Consider the following 13,253-nt stretch of genomic DNA (forward strand, 5'->3'; position numbering starts at 1 on the left):
AATCAACCAAAAAAGTGAGTTCAGCCAAAACCGGTTTGGCTCAGTGGATAGAGCGTCGGCCTGCGGACTGAAGGGTCCCAGGTTCGATTCCGGTCAAGGGCATGTACCTGGGTTGCGGGCACATCCCCAGTGGGAGATGTGCAGGAGGCAGCTGATCGATGTTTCTTTCTCATCGATGTTTCTAACTATCTCCCTTCCTCTCTGTAAAAAATCAATAAAATATATTAAAAAAAAAAAGAGTTCACGTGTCACCTCTGACACGCGTGTCAGGTTCGCCATCACTGTCCTAGGGGCCCAGAGAGCTGGAAACCCAGGCAAGCATGGACACCTAGGCATGTGCGCTTCACATTTCCACTTCCCTGAGGGACTTGTGGGAGGGAGGGACATGTATTTGACGCCCATGTTTCACGTGAGATGACATTAAAATTCTCCAGGTCCAGCTGGGGTGGGTCTGTTGGTTGAGCATCAACCTATGAACCAGGAGGTCACAGTTTGATTCCGGGTTAGGGCACGTGCCTGGGTTGCAGGCTTGATCCCCAGTAGTGGGTGTGCAGGAGGCAGCCGATCAATGATTCTCTCTCCTCATTGATGCTTCTATCTCCCCCTCCCTTCCTCTCTGAAATCAATAAAAATGTATTTCTTTACAAATTTCTCCAGGTGACAGCCTGTAACCCGCAGCCCATTCTACCCCTTCCTCCACTCCTCCTCCACCTTTGTTCTCTTGGGTTCTGCATAAACATTTTAAAACATCTTCTAAACCCCTGGGTCAGAAGTAATGAACGTTCAGCAGTTAGTGGTTGGGTGCTGCCTGCACGGCCTCCCCAGGCAAAGGGCTCCTGGCTGTGGTATCATATTTAGTCTTTCCCACGACCTGACATGGCCCTGTTGGCTTGGAGCAATGGGAAGATCTGGGTTGAAGAAGGTACGTGGGTGCTGCTGCCCTCCCATGCATGAGTGGGAGACCTTTCCTAGGAAGAAGGAGCAGTTCTCCGAGAACCAGCGATGTAGACGCGCCTCACCGGGGTGCCCAGCACTGGCTGGTGAGTTCACAGCCATGTCCTCAAACCAGCTTCCTTCATCCTAAATGTCATACACTGGTTTGTGCTGAGAAGGTGGTCACGGGAGGTGAGCCGACTGCCTTCCTGTCCACGGCAATTTCAAACGTGGCCACAAATCCTTAGCCGTTCCTCCCCAGAAACCGCCTGGGCTTGTTCCGGCCAATAGCGGCAGCAGAATAATGCCATGTGACTTCCTTGAGACAAGGTCTTAACAGCGGTTCTCAACCTGTGGGTCGCGACCCCTTTGGCGGTAGAACAACCCTTTCACAGGGGTCGCCTAAGACCATCAGAAAACACATATATAATTACATATTTTGTAATTAATCACGATGCTTTAATTATGTTCCATTTGTAACAATGAAATTGGGGGTCACCACAACATGAGGAACTGTATTAAAGGGTCGCGGCATTAGGAAGGTTGAGAACCACTGTCTTAGAAGGATGTGGCTCCATCTTCTTTGCTGACACTCTCCCTCCCTCTGGGATGGCTTGGCCAGCCGCCCTGCTCATGCCCTCAGCCCTCACCCTGACTCAGCCTCACAGCTCCCATAGCCCTGCATGACCAATGGAACTACAGGCCTGTGGTTCTGGCTGGAACATGAGGCCCATGCGGGCAGAGACTGGGCGTGGCTGTTCACTACTCTCCCCTTAAGAAACATTTGCTGGGCCCTGGCAGGGTGGCTCAGTTGGTTAGAGCGTGTCCTGATACCCCCAGGTTGCAGGTTCGATCCCTTGTCAGAGCACACACCAGCAACCAATAAATGCGACAACAAACAGGTGTGTCTCACTCCACCTGCCTCTCAAATCAACAAACCGATCCCCCAACCACAAGCATCTCTCCTCCCAGGATGACCATCCCCGGAATTCCATGACACCCCTCCTCTCAGGGTCGATGGAAAGATCACCCCCTGGTTTAACACTAGAATCACCCAAGAACGGTGTAGATCAGTGATGGCGAACCTATGACACATGTGTCAGAGGTGACACGCAAACTCATTTTTTTGGTTGACTTTTCTTTGTTAAATGGCATTTAAATATATAAAATATCAAAAATATCAACCTTTGTTTTACTATGGTTGCAAATATCAAACAACTTCTATATGTGACACGGCACCAGAGTTAAGTGAGGGTTTTTCAAAATGCTGACACGCCGAGCTCAAAAGGTTCGCCATCACTGGTGTAGATGAGCAACTAAATCATCTGCCCTTCATACCAACCCTCAAAGCAAGGAAGAGGCTCCCTTCGTGGTTTTCCACCAAAGATTCCCAATATCAAGGTCGTGGTTTGGTGCTGTTTTTTAAGCCTCTCACACACTTGGCAAATAAACCTTTTTTTTAACAAAATGAACAGGTTTTCATGCCCTAGCCAGTTTGGCTCAGTGGATAGAGCGCTGCCCTGCAGACGGAAGGGGCCTGGGTTTGATCCTGGTCAAGGGCACATACCTAGGTTGCAGGCTCCATCCCTGGCCCTTCTCAGGGCACATGCGGGAGGCAACCAATTGATGTGTCTCACATCCGTATTTCTCTCTCCTCCTCCCTTCCACTCTCTAAACATTGAAAAATATCCTCGGGTGAGGATTTAAAAAATAATAAAAAGAACAGGCTTTCAGAGGCAACATAATCTGGCTAAAATTCAATATTTTGTTTCAACTGAATTTAATTCATGTTTAATAAGTGAATAACTGAAAGACCCCTTTAAAAGTAGTTTTGAGGGTTTTTTATTGACACTATTACAGATGTCCCCCATTTTCCTCCACCCAGCCCCACCCCCTGCCTTCACCACACTGTAGCCTGTGTCCATGGGCTTTATATATATATATATGCACATACGTTCTTTAGCTCATCTCTTCCAGTCCCCCCCAAGGCCCCTTCCCTCTGAGATCTGTCTGGTCCTTGCGTCCATGTCTCTGGTCCTATTTTGTTCATCGGGTTCCACATATAGGTGTCTTTCTCTGACGGGTTTATTTCGCTTAGCATCGTAATCTCCAGGTCCATCCCCGCTATTGCAAAGCAAAAGGGTTCTTTTTTTTTAACAGCCACGTAGTATTCCATTGTGTAAATATACCACTTTTTCTTTTTATCCACTCATCTACTGATGGGCACATGGGCTGTTTCCAGAGCTTGGCCATTGTAAATAACACTGCTATTGAATACAGGATATATTGCTAGAAGTGGGATTGCTGGGTCAAATGGAGGAGTTTTGAGTTTTAACAAGTGAGTGGATTTGGAGATTATTAAGCAAATCAAATGGAGAGTACCAGACAGGGCAAAACCCAAGGATGGGAGTGGATACCCAGTTTGAGAGGCCTTTCCTAGCAGCCCCCACACGGCTCCCCTTTGCTGCTCCCCTGCAGTCAGGCATGCCCTTGGGTGTGGTCCCCCAAGATTTCTCAGTTCCTTCAACCAAGTTTATGCTCAGGGCACAACTCTAGCCCCTCCAATTCTCCCCCTCCCAATGGCTGAACGAAACCAAACTGTACTTGGGCAAACGCCCCTAGCCTGTGCCAGGTGGGCAAGGGAAGCTGGGAGGGACGGGCGGTGACCACCCTGGGCCTCCAGCACAAGGTGAGTCCCCGGGTCCCTTTCTCAACTATGGCTGGACGGTCAGAGAGGCCTGCATTCTAGGCTGTTTGACTGAACCTGGGAAGTTTCGGTGGGAATGGGGTCCCAAATTCACCATGTGCCCTGGTCCTCCAGTTCAGCCCCACCCCACACCCAAGGGCCCTCAGACCAGCCCAAAGGACCATTTACTTGAGCTCAGCCCGGTCCACAACCCCTAGGCAGGCTTGACACCTACCTCCTCAGCAGAGAACCACCCACTCCCAGCTCAACCGGAGGCCTCCCCTGCCTAGAGAGACCCCTATAGCCTGGCCAAGACCCCCTTCCCAGCCCAGGAGTCCTGGAGACCTCATCGCCCCGCTCCCAACCAACCGTCCACCCTCTAACAGGAAGGGGACACTGTCCCACTGCACCAGGCCAGGGGCCCCCACGCCCAGGCCCTTTGCCACCGCTGTCCCGCAGACTTTCTGGGAGACTCCCTGAGGGGTGTGGTATCACCCCGCTCCCTCTCTCTTCCTCTAGGAAATCAATTATATATATATAGTTTGTTTTTTTTTAAAGACATCCTTTGGAATGTAGATTCCAGACTTTCTGGAATACGCAAATTGCAGGGTCATGGTAGCAAGTACCAAGTATCTGTGAGTAGGAAGGCAATGGCTGTTGGGTAAAGCAACCAACGAGGTGGGTCCCAGGTGAGTGCCAGGAGCACCCCAGACACAGGAGCACAATCCAGGAGCTCAGGAGATGGGGAGTGGCTCCCACCAATCGGCTGCCTGGGAAGACGTCCGTCTTGTAGAGCCAGGGCGGGTGTCGGGCCTGACTGTGTCCTACACACCGAGCAATGACTGACTTTACAGGCGACGGCCCTGCCGACCCTCCCTGCAGCCAACAAGGCTCCAATCGGCCAGGACTCGGTGGTCACAGCCCAGGCGTGGCGGCTCTGTGCGTTGGCGTGTCATCCGGTAAACCAAAAAGGTGGCGGGTTCGACTCCCGGTCCTGGGTTTCGGGTTCCCTCCCTGGTCGGGGTGCGTGCAAAGAGGCAAGCGACCGATGCTTCTCAAACCCATGTTTCTCTCCCCGCCACACTCCCCACTCTTTAAAAAAAGAAAACAATAAAAACATATCCTCGGGTGCGAATTAAAAAAAAAAAGACTTGGATCCGAAACTGCCAGCCTCCCCGGTCTTCGCCCCCGTCCTTAGGGCCAATGGGGAGGCAAACACGGCCCCCTGAGCAGCCACAGGCGACGACCCGCTTCTGGTCCTCCTGCCTCCGGCTTCCAGCCCCGGCGACACGCAACCGGGCGACACGCTTCGGTTTTTCCTGATGGTCACTGTCTGCGCCCAGCATCTCAGCCTCCGCCAAACGCGCGGGATGCGGTGAACTCGGGCTCCCCCATCGGGGTCCTCCTCCACTTCCCTGGCAGGTCCAGGCGGACGTCATCAAGGTCCCCCCAGGAGAGGAGGCTGTGTGTCCCCGGGTGCGGGGGGTATCCATTCCTTGGGGCGTCCTTCCCCAGCACCAAAGCTTTCGGTTCCATTCCCGTCAGGCAGGTACCCAGGTGGCGGGTTCGACCCCCGGGTCAGGCACAGTCGGCGGAGGCGGGGTGCCTCCGGGGCACGTTTCTCTGTCACATCGGTAATCAATGCGTGTCTCTTTAAAAACAATCCCCATGTCCTCGGTGAGGGCTTAAAAAAGGAAGAAGCAAGGCCAAGCGCAGTTCAGACTCGACCCCCGCCCTCGCCGTGGGTCTCAGCGTCCGTCAGCGGCCTCAGCGCCCCTTTCTGTAGCGTCGGCCGCGGACGCCGGACAAGGAGAATCATCGATCCCGGAAGAGAGGGCGCCCCCAGGGGCAGAACCGGAAGAAAGGGAGGGTCCGGGCCGCAGCGTGAGCCTCAGTAAAACGGGGGTGCGGCGTGCGGGGGGCGAGGGGCAGGGGACAGAGGGGAAGCCAGCGGCGCCCTAAACCCACCGCCAGTCACGACGCTGCCGCCGTTGCGATGAGCAACCGCCGCGCCGCGCCACGCGAGAAACGGCCGAAGGCGCGCGAGAACCAGGCGCCCCCCCCACCCCCCGGCGCGCTGCCTTCTGGGACTTGTAGTTGCCGGCGCCGAGCGCGCGCACTTCCGCCGCGCACCGGAAGCGCCGCCATTGCCTCGCCCGCGCAGGTGAGTCAGGCGCGCCGCGACGGGCGCGGAGGTTCCGCTGTGAGTGGGGCGGAGCGGGTCGCTGGACCGGGCCGAGGTGACCCGAACGGCGCCGGGGAAGAAGGGAGCGGACCGGCCCGGAGGCCTCCTCTTGTGGGGCCGGGCAGGGGCCTGTCCGATTCACGGCGCTCCGGCTGCGGGAACGGGAGAGGGCCGGTCGGTCCCGCCAGGGCACCTCGCTGTCGCCCGGTGGTGGCGGCGGCCCTCCCGCTGCCGGACCGGGCGGGGCGCCTCTCGTGGGCCGTCTTCTGCCGGAAAGCAGGCCCCGGGCCGCAGTGTTTTTGTCTGTGGCTGTGGCGCCTCCCACCCCCGCCTGGACCGCGCCTCCATTGTCCCTCTGTTAACCCCTAGAGTGCCGGGAGCGCTAGCAAAGCTTCGAAAGGGCGTCCAGTTCTAAGTCTGCTTTTTTTTTTTTAATTTATTGATTTTTTTACAGAGAGGAAGGGAGAAGGATAGAGAGTTAGAAACATCGATGAGAGGGAAACATCGACCAGCTGCCTCCTGCACACTCCCTACTGGGGGGGACGTGCCCGCAACCCGGGTACATGCCCGTGACCGGAATCGAACCCGGGACCCTTCAGTCCCCAGGCCCACGCTCTATCCACTGAGCCAAACAGGACAGGGCTCTAAGTCTGCTTTTATTAGTGACGACGGTATTGCTAAGTATGTCAATGTAGTAAAGGTTTCCTTAAGTTTTTGAATATGTCACTTCATTTACTTGCGATTCATAATTTTTTCCCCCCCAAAAAACTGCTGTATAATCAGCAAAAAATGCCTTGGCAATTTTAGCAGAGTTCCTAGGATTTGGGTTGTCACTCAAAGGGTTAAACCACACTGCCCACCCAGTGAGGCTCTGGGTGCAGGTCCTCCTTGTGGATAAAGAAAGGAGTCCTCTGTGAAAAGTGACCCCTCAGGGTCCTAAGAAGGTCGGAAATTCCTTACCAGGCCGGTCCTGGCAGGTGGTCACGCCCCAGGGCTATTCTGTAGTGAAAAAGCTTATCATTGTCTTAGGGCCCCAGCGGTTCTCAACCTGTGGGTCGCGACCCCTTTGGCGGTAGAACGACCCTTTCACAGGGGTCGCCCAAGACCATCCTGCATATCAGATATTTACATGACGATTCATCACCGTAGCAACGAAAATAATTTTATGGTTGGGTCACAACATGAACTGTATTTAAAGGGCCAGAAGGTTGAGAACCACTGGTCTTAGGCAGACTGTGCCCATTGTTTCCGTGTTTCTACCCGGGGTTGGCACCCCTTTGAAATGCTTTTGTTGTTGAATATTGTGTCATCCCTGATCCCTGTCTTCCTTCCCCTCCCCTCCCCTCTTTGCACGTAATCTTCACGTGTTCCTTCCTTAATTCTGAATGCCTAAAACAGCCGTCAGCAAGCTCATTAGTCAACAGAGTAAAATATCAACAGTACAATGATTGAAATTTCGTTTGAGAGCCAAATTTTTTAAATTAAACTATATACGTAGGTACATTGTTAATAACTTAATCAGGGTGCTCCTAAGCTGGCCTTTGCTAAAAACGCCCTCCATCTGATTGAGGTACGTCCGCTGAGGTCGACCCCTTCCAACTCTCCCACCCACACTCGTCTTGTAGACTTGTTTCTGTATCTCCTTTCGTTCACCCTCTCTCTGTGTCCAAACCATCTCCACATACCTTTCTCCATCCTCGACACTACATCTTCTTTCACTCCACAACGTTCCCTAAAATTAACTTTATAAACTTTACTTAAAGTTTTAAGTCAACTTCGCACTGTACGTGCGCACCCGCACGTGGTATTTTGTGGAAGAGCCGCACTCAAGGGGCTAAAGAGCCGCGGTTTGCCGACCACTGGCCTAAAAGAAGCTGCAAGCTCATTCCGGGAAAGCCCTTTGTCAGTCTGCGGAGATCTTGCTTCTAGTTGTGTTCTCTGTTTGGCTCCCATGAACTAGAAAAGTTCTCCAGGGGTGCTGCCCCCGCCCTTACATCCCCACCCTTGCCCTAGAGCAGTGATGGTGAACTATGACACGCGTCTCAGAGGTGACACGCAAACTCATTTTTTTGGTTGATTTTTCTTTGTTAAATGGCATTTAAATAAATAAAATAAATATCAAAAATATAAGTCTAGATCAACCAAAGGACTGGTATGCATGCATATAAGCATAACCAGTGGACATAAGACACTGGGGGATAGGGGAGGCCAGGGGACTGTCAAGGGCGGGGGGGAAAAAAGGACACATATGTAATACCCTTTGTAATACTTTAAGCAATAAAAATAAAAATATATATATAAGTCTTTGTTTTACTATGGCTGCAAATATCAAAATGTTTCTATATGTGAGCTCGGCATGCCAGCATTTTGAAAAACCCTAACTTAACTCTGGTGCCGTGTCACATATAGAAATTTTTGGATATTTGCAACCATAGTAAAACAAAGACTTATCTTTTTGATATTTATTTTATATATTTAAATGCCATTTAATAAAGAAAAATCAACCAAAAAAATGAGTTCGCGTGTCACCTCTGACACGCGTGTCATAGGTTCGCCACCGGTTCTATAGGGGGTATGACTAGATGTGGAGGAGGGAATGGCAGTGTCCGGGAGCCTGGGGCAGCACTTGAAACCCCACCCCATAATCAGGGAAAGAGGAAATTGGAAATGTAAAGAGAAGGAGCCTCCTCCCCAGTCCTGCAGGGTCCCAGCCAGACCAGCCCTTTCCCAGGTCCAGCATGCGATACGGAAGGAGGATTTCATGTTTGTGTGTAACTGATGTGAATGTGCTGTGCCCATCCTGGGTGTCAGCTCAGGGTTCAGCTCATCTCATTCTCACGGCACCACCATGAGGCAGAGCCTGCTGTTCTCCCAGAACTCTACAGATGAGACGGAGGCCAGGGGGTTAACGTCTGCGGGGGTCCTTCCTACTGAGGCAGTGGCAGAGCTGGGACTCTGAATGCAGACCTTCTGGCCCTGGCCGGTGTGGCTCAGTGAGTTGAGTGTCATCCTGTGCACCATGGGGTTGTCAGTTTGATTCCTGGTCAAGGCACGTGCCCAGGTTGTTGGCCCGATCCCTGGTAGGAGCTGTGCAGGAGGCAGCCAATCGGTGTTCCATTCTCACAAGGATGTTTCTCTCCCTCTCCCTTCCTCTCCAAAAATCAGCAAACTTCTTTAAAAAAAAAAAAATCGGGGGGCCAGCAGTCTGGCTGCAGAGTGGGTGCTCCGAGACCTGGCCCGTGGGTGCCTCCAGACAAGGAAGGAGAGGATCGGAGGGTGGAGATGGTTAGGCAGTAGGAGATTGCTCAGGGACGGGCGAGAGCAGCGGTTCTCAACCTTCCTGACGCCGCGACCCTTTAACACAGCTCCTCATGTTGTGGTGACCCCCAACTTCATTGTTACAAATGGAACATAATGAAAGCATCGTGATCAATCACAAAAACAGTATGTAATTATAGATGTGTTTTCCGATGGTCTTAGGCGACCCCTGTGAGAGGGTCGTTCGACCCCCAGGTTGAGAACCGCTGGGCTGGAGTGTCCCAACAAGACGGCATTATCTCAGCTGTGGGCAGCCTTCTTGGGTGTGGCGTGCCTGTGAGTGGGCATAGGTGAGCGGGCAGGGCGAGGATGGGCAGGGAGAAGAGGAGAGACTGAGGGTGTTGGCCACCCAGCTGGCAAGGGCGGGGCTTACACTGAAGGAAAACCTCCCCTGAGAAGTTGGCTAGGAGCCACTTCGAAGGCTGTGGACTTGGGGGCGTCCCGGATCATTGATTGGAATGAATTGAGAAGTTTGTCTGCAGAGATGGGCCCGAGCCACCATGGCTCAGTGAATAGGGCATCGGCCTGGGGATCAAAGGGCCCCGGGTTCAAGTCTGGTCAAGGGCACGTACCTTGGTTTCAGGCTCCTCCCTGGACTCGGCCCTGGTTGGGGCGTGTGCAGGAGGCAACCCATCGACGTGTTTCTCTCACATGGATGTTTCTCTCCGTCTTTCCCTCTCTCTAAAAGATCAATGGAGAAATAACCTCGGGCGAGGTTTAACAGCAGCTGAGTGTCGACCTAAGAACCAGGTCACTGTCTGATCCCCTGTCAGGGCACGATCCCCGGTGTGGGGCATGCGGGAGGCAGCGGATCAATGATTCTCTCTCATCGTTGATGTTTCTCTCTCTCCCTCTCTCTTCCGCTCTGAAATAAAACAGTGATATTTTTTTTAAAAAAAGTTTGTCTGCAGAGAAGAGTTAATGGTGAGTGGGGCCAGAAGGGGCAGCGAGAGCCAGACCTTGCAGTTGTAAGGGATGGAGATGGATTGGATGTCGATGTCCTTGCAGTCTCAAACCACCCAGAACGTAGACACCAGCAGGAGAAGGCAGAGAGAAGCATCCGGTAGCACGGGGCAGATGGGGCAGGGCACCCAGGTGGGAGGGGCTGAGAGGTGGCTCCTGGTGGAGAATGACAAGAAAGGGCAGGGGCACTGGGCCGGGCAGGGCTGTGCTGGGGGGGCAAGTTGAAAATCAGGGTGACAATGTGCTCAGGATCCTGGCTGCAGAGCTCCTGGCTTCTGGCTCCCCAGTCACCAGGCCTTGGTGAATTTTTACTCGAGCTTTTTATTTTTTTTAAAAAAGTCTGTTTTAATTATAGTTGACGTGCACTCTTAGATTCAGGTGTACACATAGCGATTAGACATTCAGGTACCTGGTGCTTTTCTTGGTAAGTCTGGTACCCGGCACCATTCACAGTTAATATGGTGTTAGGGACTGCATTCCCGAGGCTGTACTTTCCAATCCATGGGATTAGTTTGATAACAGGCAGATGGTACTTCTTGATCCTCTTGACCTTTTCACCCGTCCCTCAACCTATCTGACGACCATCAGTTTATCTCTATATCTATGAGTTTGTTTCTATTTTGTTTATGTTTAGATTCTGCATGTAAGTGAAATTATACAGTTTTTATTTTTCTGACTTAGTGTACTGAGCATAATACACTCTAGGTCCATCCGTGCTGTCACAAATGACGAAATTTCATTCTTTTTCATAGCCAAGTAATATTCTGTTTGTAGACATATATGTGCCACAATTTTTTCATCCACTCATCTATTGACGGACACGGGTTGCTTCCATATCTTGGTTATTGTAAATAATACTGCAGTGAACATAAGGGTGGATACATTCTTTCAAGTTAGTGTTTCAGGTTTCTTGGGATAAATTTCCCAAAGGGAGTCATTGGGTCATAAGGCGGCTCCATTTTAAATTTCTTGAGGTCACTCCACGCTGTTGTCCACAGTGGCTGTGCCCTCTGCACGCTCACCAGCAGGGCACTCGGGTTCCGTTTGGACGATGCTTTAGCCAAATGAGCCACCCCAGGCAGGGCTCTGCGTATTGTTCAGCTGGATTTTCTTCTTTTATGTTGAGCTGTCTGAGTTCTTGATATACTAGCATATAGGATATTAACCCCTTATCAGATATGTCTTTTACAAATGTCTTCTCCCATCCACAAGTTGCCTTTTTGTTTTGTTGATGGTTTCCTTTCAGCACAAAAGCTTTATAGTTTAATATACTTCCGTTCGTTTATTTTTGCTTCTGTTTCCCTTGCCCTAGGACACAATATCTAAAAATGATTGGTAGGCCCTAGCTGGTTTGGTTTAGTGGACTGAAGGGTCCCGGGTTCCATTCTGGTCACGTGCCTGGGTTTCGGGCTCGATCCCCAGTGGGGGGCGTGGAGGAGGCAGCCAATCAGTGATTCTCTCTCATCATTGATGTTTCCATCTCTCCCTCTCCCTTCCTCTCTGAAATTAATAAAAATATATATATATACATATATATGTGTGTGTGTGTGTGTGTGTGTATTTAAAAAAATGATTGATAGGACTTGGCTGGGTGGCTCAGTTGGTTGGAGCATTGTTCCATACACCAAATGGTTGTGGATTCGATCCCTGGTTGGGGCATTTATGGAAGGCAACTAATGAAGTTTCTCTCACATCCATTTCTGTGTGTGTGTGTGTGTGTGTGTGTGTGTGTCTTTTTCTCTAAGGTCAATGAATATATCCTTTAGTGAGGATTTTTAAAAATTAAATAAATAAAAATTATTGGTAAGACCAGTGTCAAAAGTTTTTTCCTTTTTTTTCTTTTCCATTTAAGTCTTTAATCCAGTGTGAGTTTATTTTTGCATATGGAGTTAGAAAGTGGCCTAGTTTCATTTTTCTTCATCTGTCTGTTTAGTTTTTCCCATCACCATTTCTTGAAGAGACTGTCTTAACCTTTTGTCATGGATTGACCATATAAGCGAGGTTTTATTTCTGGACTGTCTATTCTGCTATTCTGGCCCAGGCAGTGGGGCAGCATTTTGGCACCTCCAGAATGTCTGGAGGGAGGGTGCATGTGGGGCGACACCCCTCTTTCGTAGTGTCCTTTGCTGTCCTGGGGATTCTCATATCCTCCTTGTCACCATCCTCCACACACATATTTTGAAACTGGTAGATGTTTCCTTGTAATATTTTAAATTGTGCAAAAACATTTTTTGAAACCAGGTCATGTTTCACTGTTGTTTGAGAACTGTACAGGTTTTCTTTGCTTTCTTTCTTTTTTTTTTTTCCAAACCACTAGATGTTTCATTGGAATATTTTATATATATATTTATTTATTTGGTGCCGTGACTCAGATATATATTTTTAATCGATTTCAGAGTTGAACGGAGATAGAGAATCATTGATCAGCTGTCTCCTGCACGCCCCCTACTGGGTATCAGGCTCACAACCCAGGCGTATGCCCTCACCGGGAATCGAACCGTGACCTCCTGGTTCGTAGGTAGACGCTTAACCACTGAGCCACACCGACCAGGCTCATTGCAATAACTAAAAATTATACAATTGCTTTGACACCCTGCCTTTATCTCTCCCATTCATTCTCTTGAAATGACAGGAAAAAAAAACTTACCTGTTTGTTTGTATGTTGAGGGAAAACTGTATCTGTGAGATCACAGTTCAGACACCACAGCACGTGCCTGAGCATTTATTTCCTTTAGCCTTGGGGCAGCTCAGGACCATCCCCAGCCCAGGCCTGAGCAGGCTGGACCCGCTTCCCCACTGGGAAGCCGGCATGGCTTTCCTCAAGAGTCCTGCCTTCCTGCCCCTCATACCCAAAGGCAATGCCCTTCAGCCGGAACATTTCTCTCCTTTTTGGGGGTGGGGTGGGCTTGGGGGTGTGGGGGTGCCGAGGAGGGGCTGACTCCTGATTGTGCCTCCGCCACTAGCACTGCCCCCTGAGGACGGCTGCCCCTCTGAGACGGCGTCTTCAGGTCTGAGGAGGAAATGGAAGTGTGTGCTCAGCCAGTCCCATCCCAGGTGAGTTAGAGACCTTGGCTGTGTTTGCCTCGCTCTCTCCTCAGCTGTAAAGTGGGTCCAGGAATATAGCATTCGCCGCCCCAGGAGCCATGAAGCTGCCTTATTCCTTTGGGT

At 50.9% G+C, this 13,253-nt stretch overlaps 1 long non-coding RNA gene across 1 annotated transcript; it reads left to right on the plus strand.

Moving 5' to 3' along the window:
- The first annotated feature begins 1,377 nt into the window (after positions 1 to 1,377).
- On the plus strand, positions 1,378 to 6,078 carry LOC308530568. Its single transcript, XR_013996865.1, has 3 exons — positions 1,378 to 2,006; positions 2,242 to 4,104; positions 4,196 to 6,078. It is a non-coding gene; the product is annotated as an uncharacterized lncRNA (long non-coding RNA).
- Positions 6,079 to 13,253: the final 7,175 nt, after the last annotated feature.

The sequence above is a fragment of the Myotis nattereri genome (genome assembly GCF_964212035.1).
Source record: "Myotis nattereri genome assembly, chromosome: 15".
Lineage (NCBI taxonomy): Eukaryota > Metazoa > Chordata > Mammalia > Chiroptera > Vespertilionidae > Myotis > Myotis nattereri.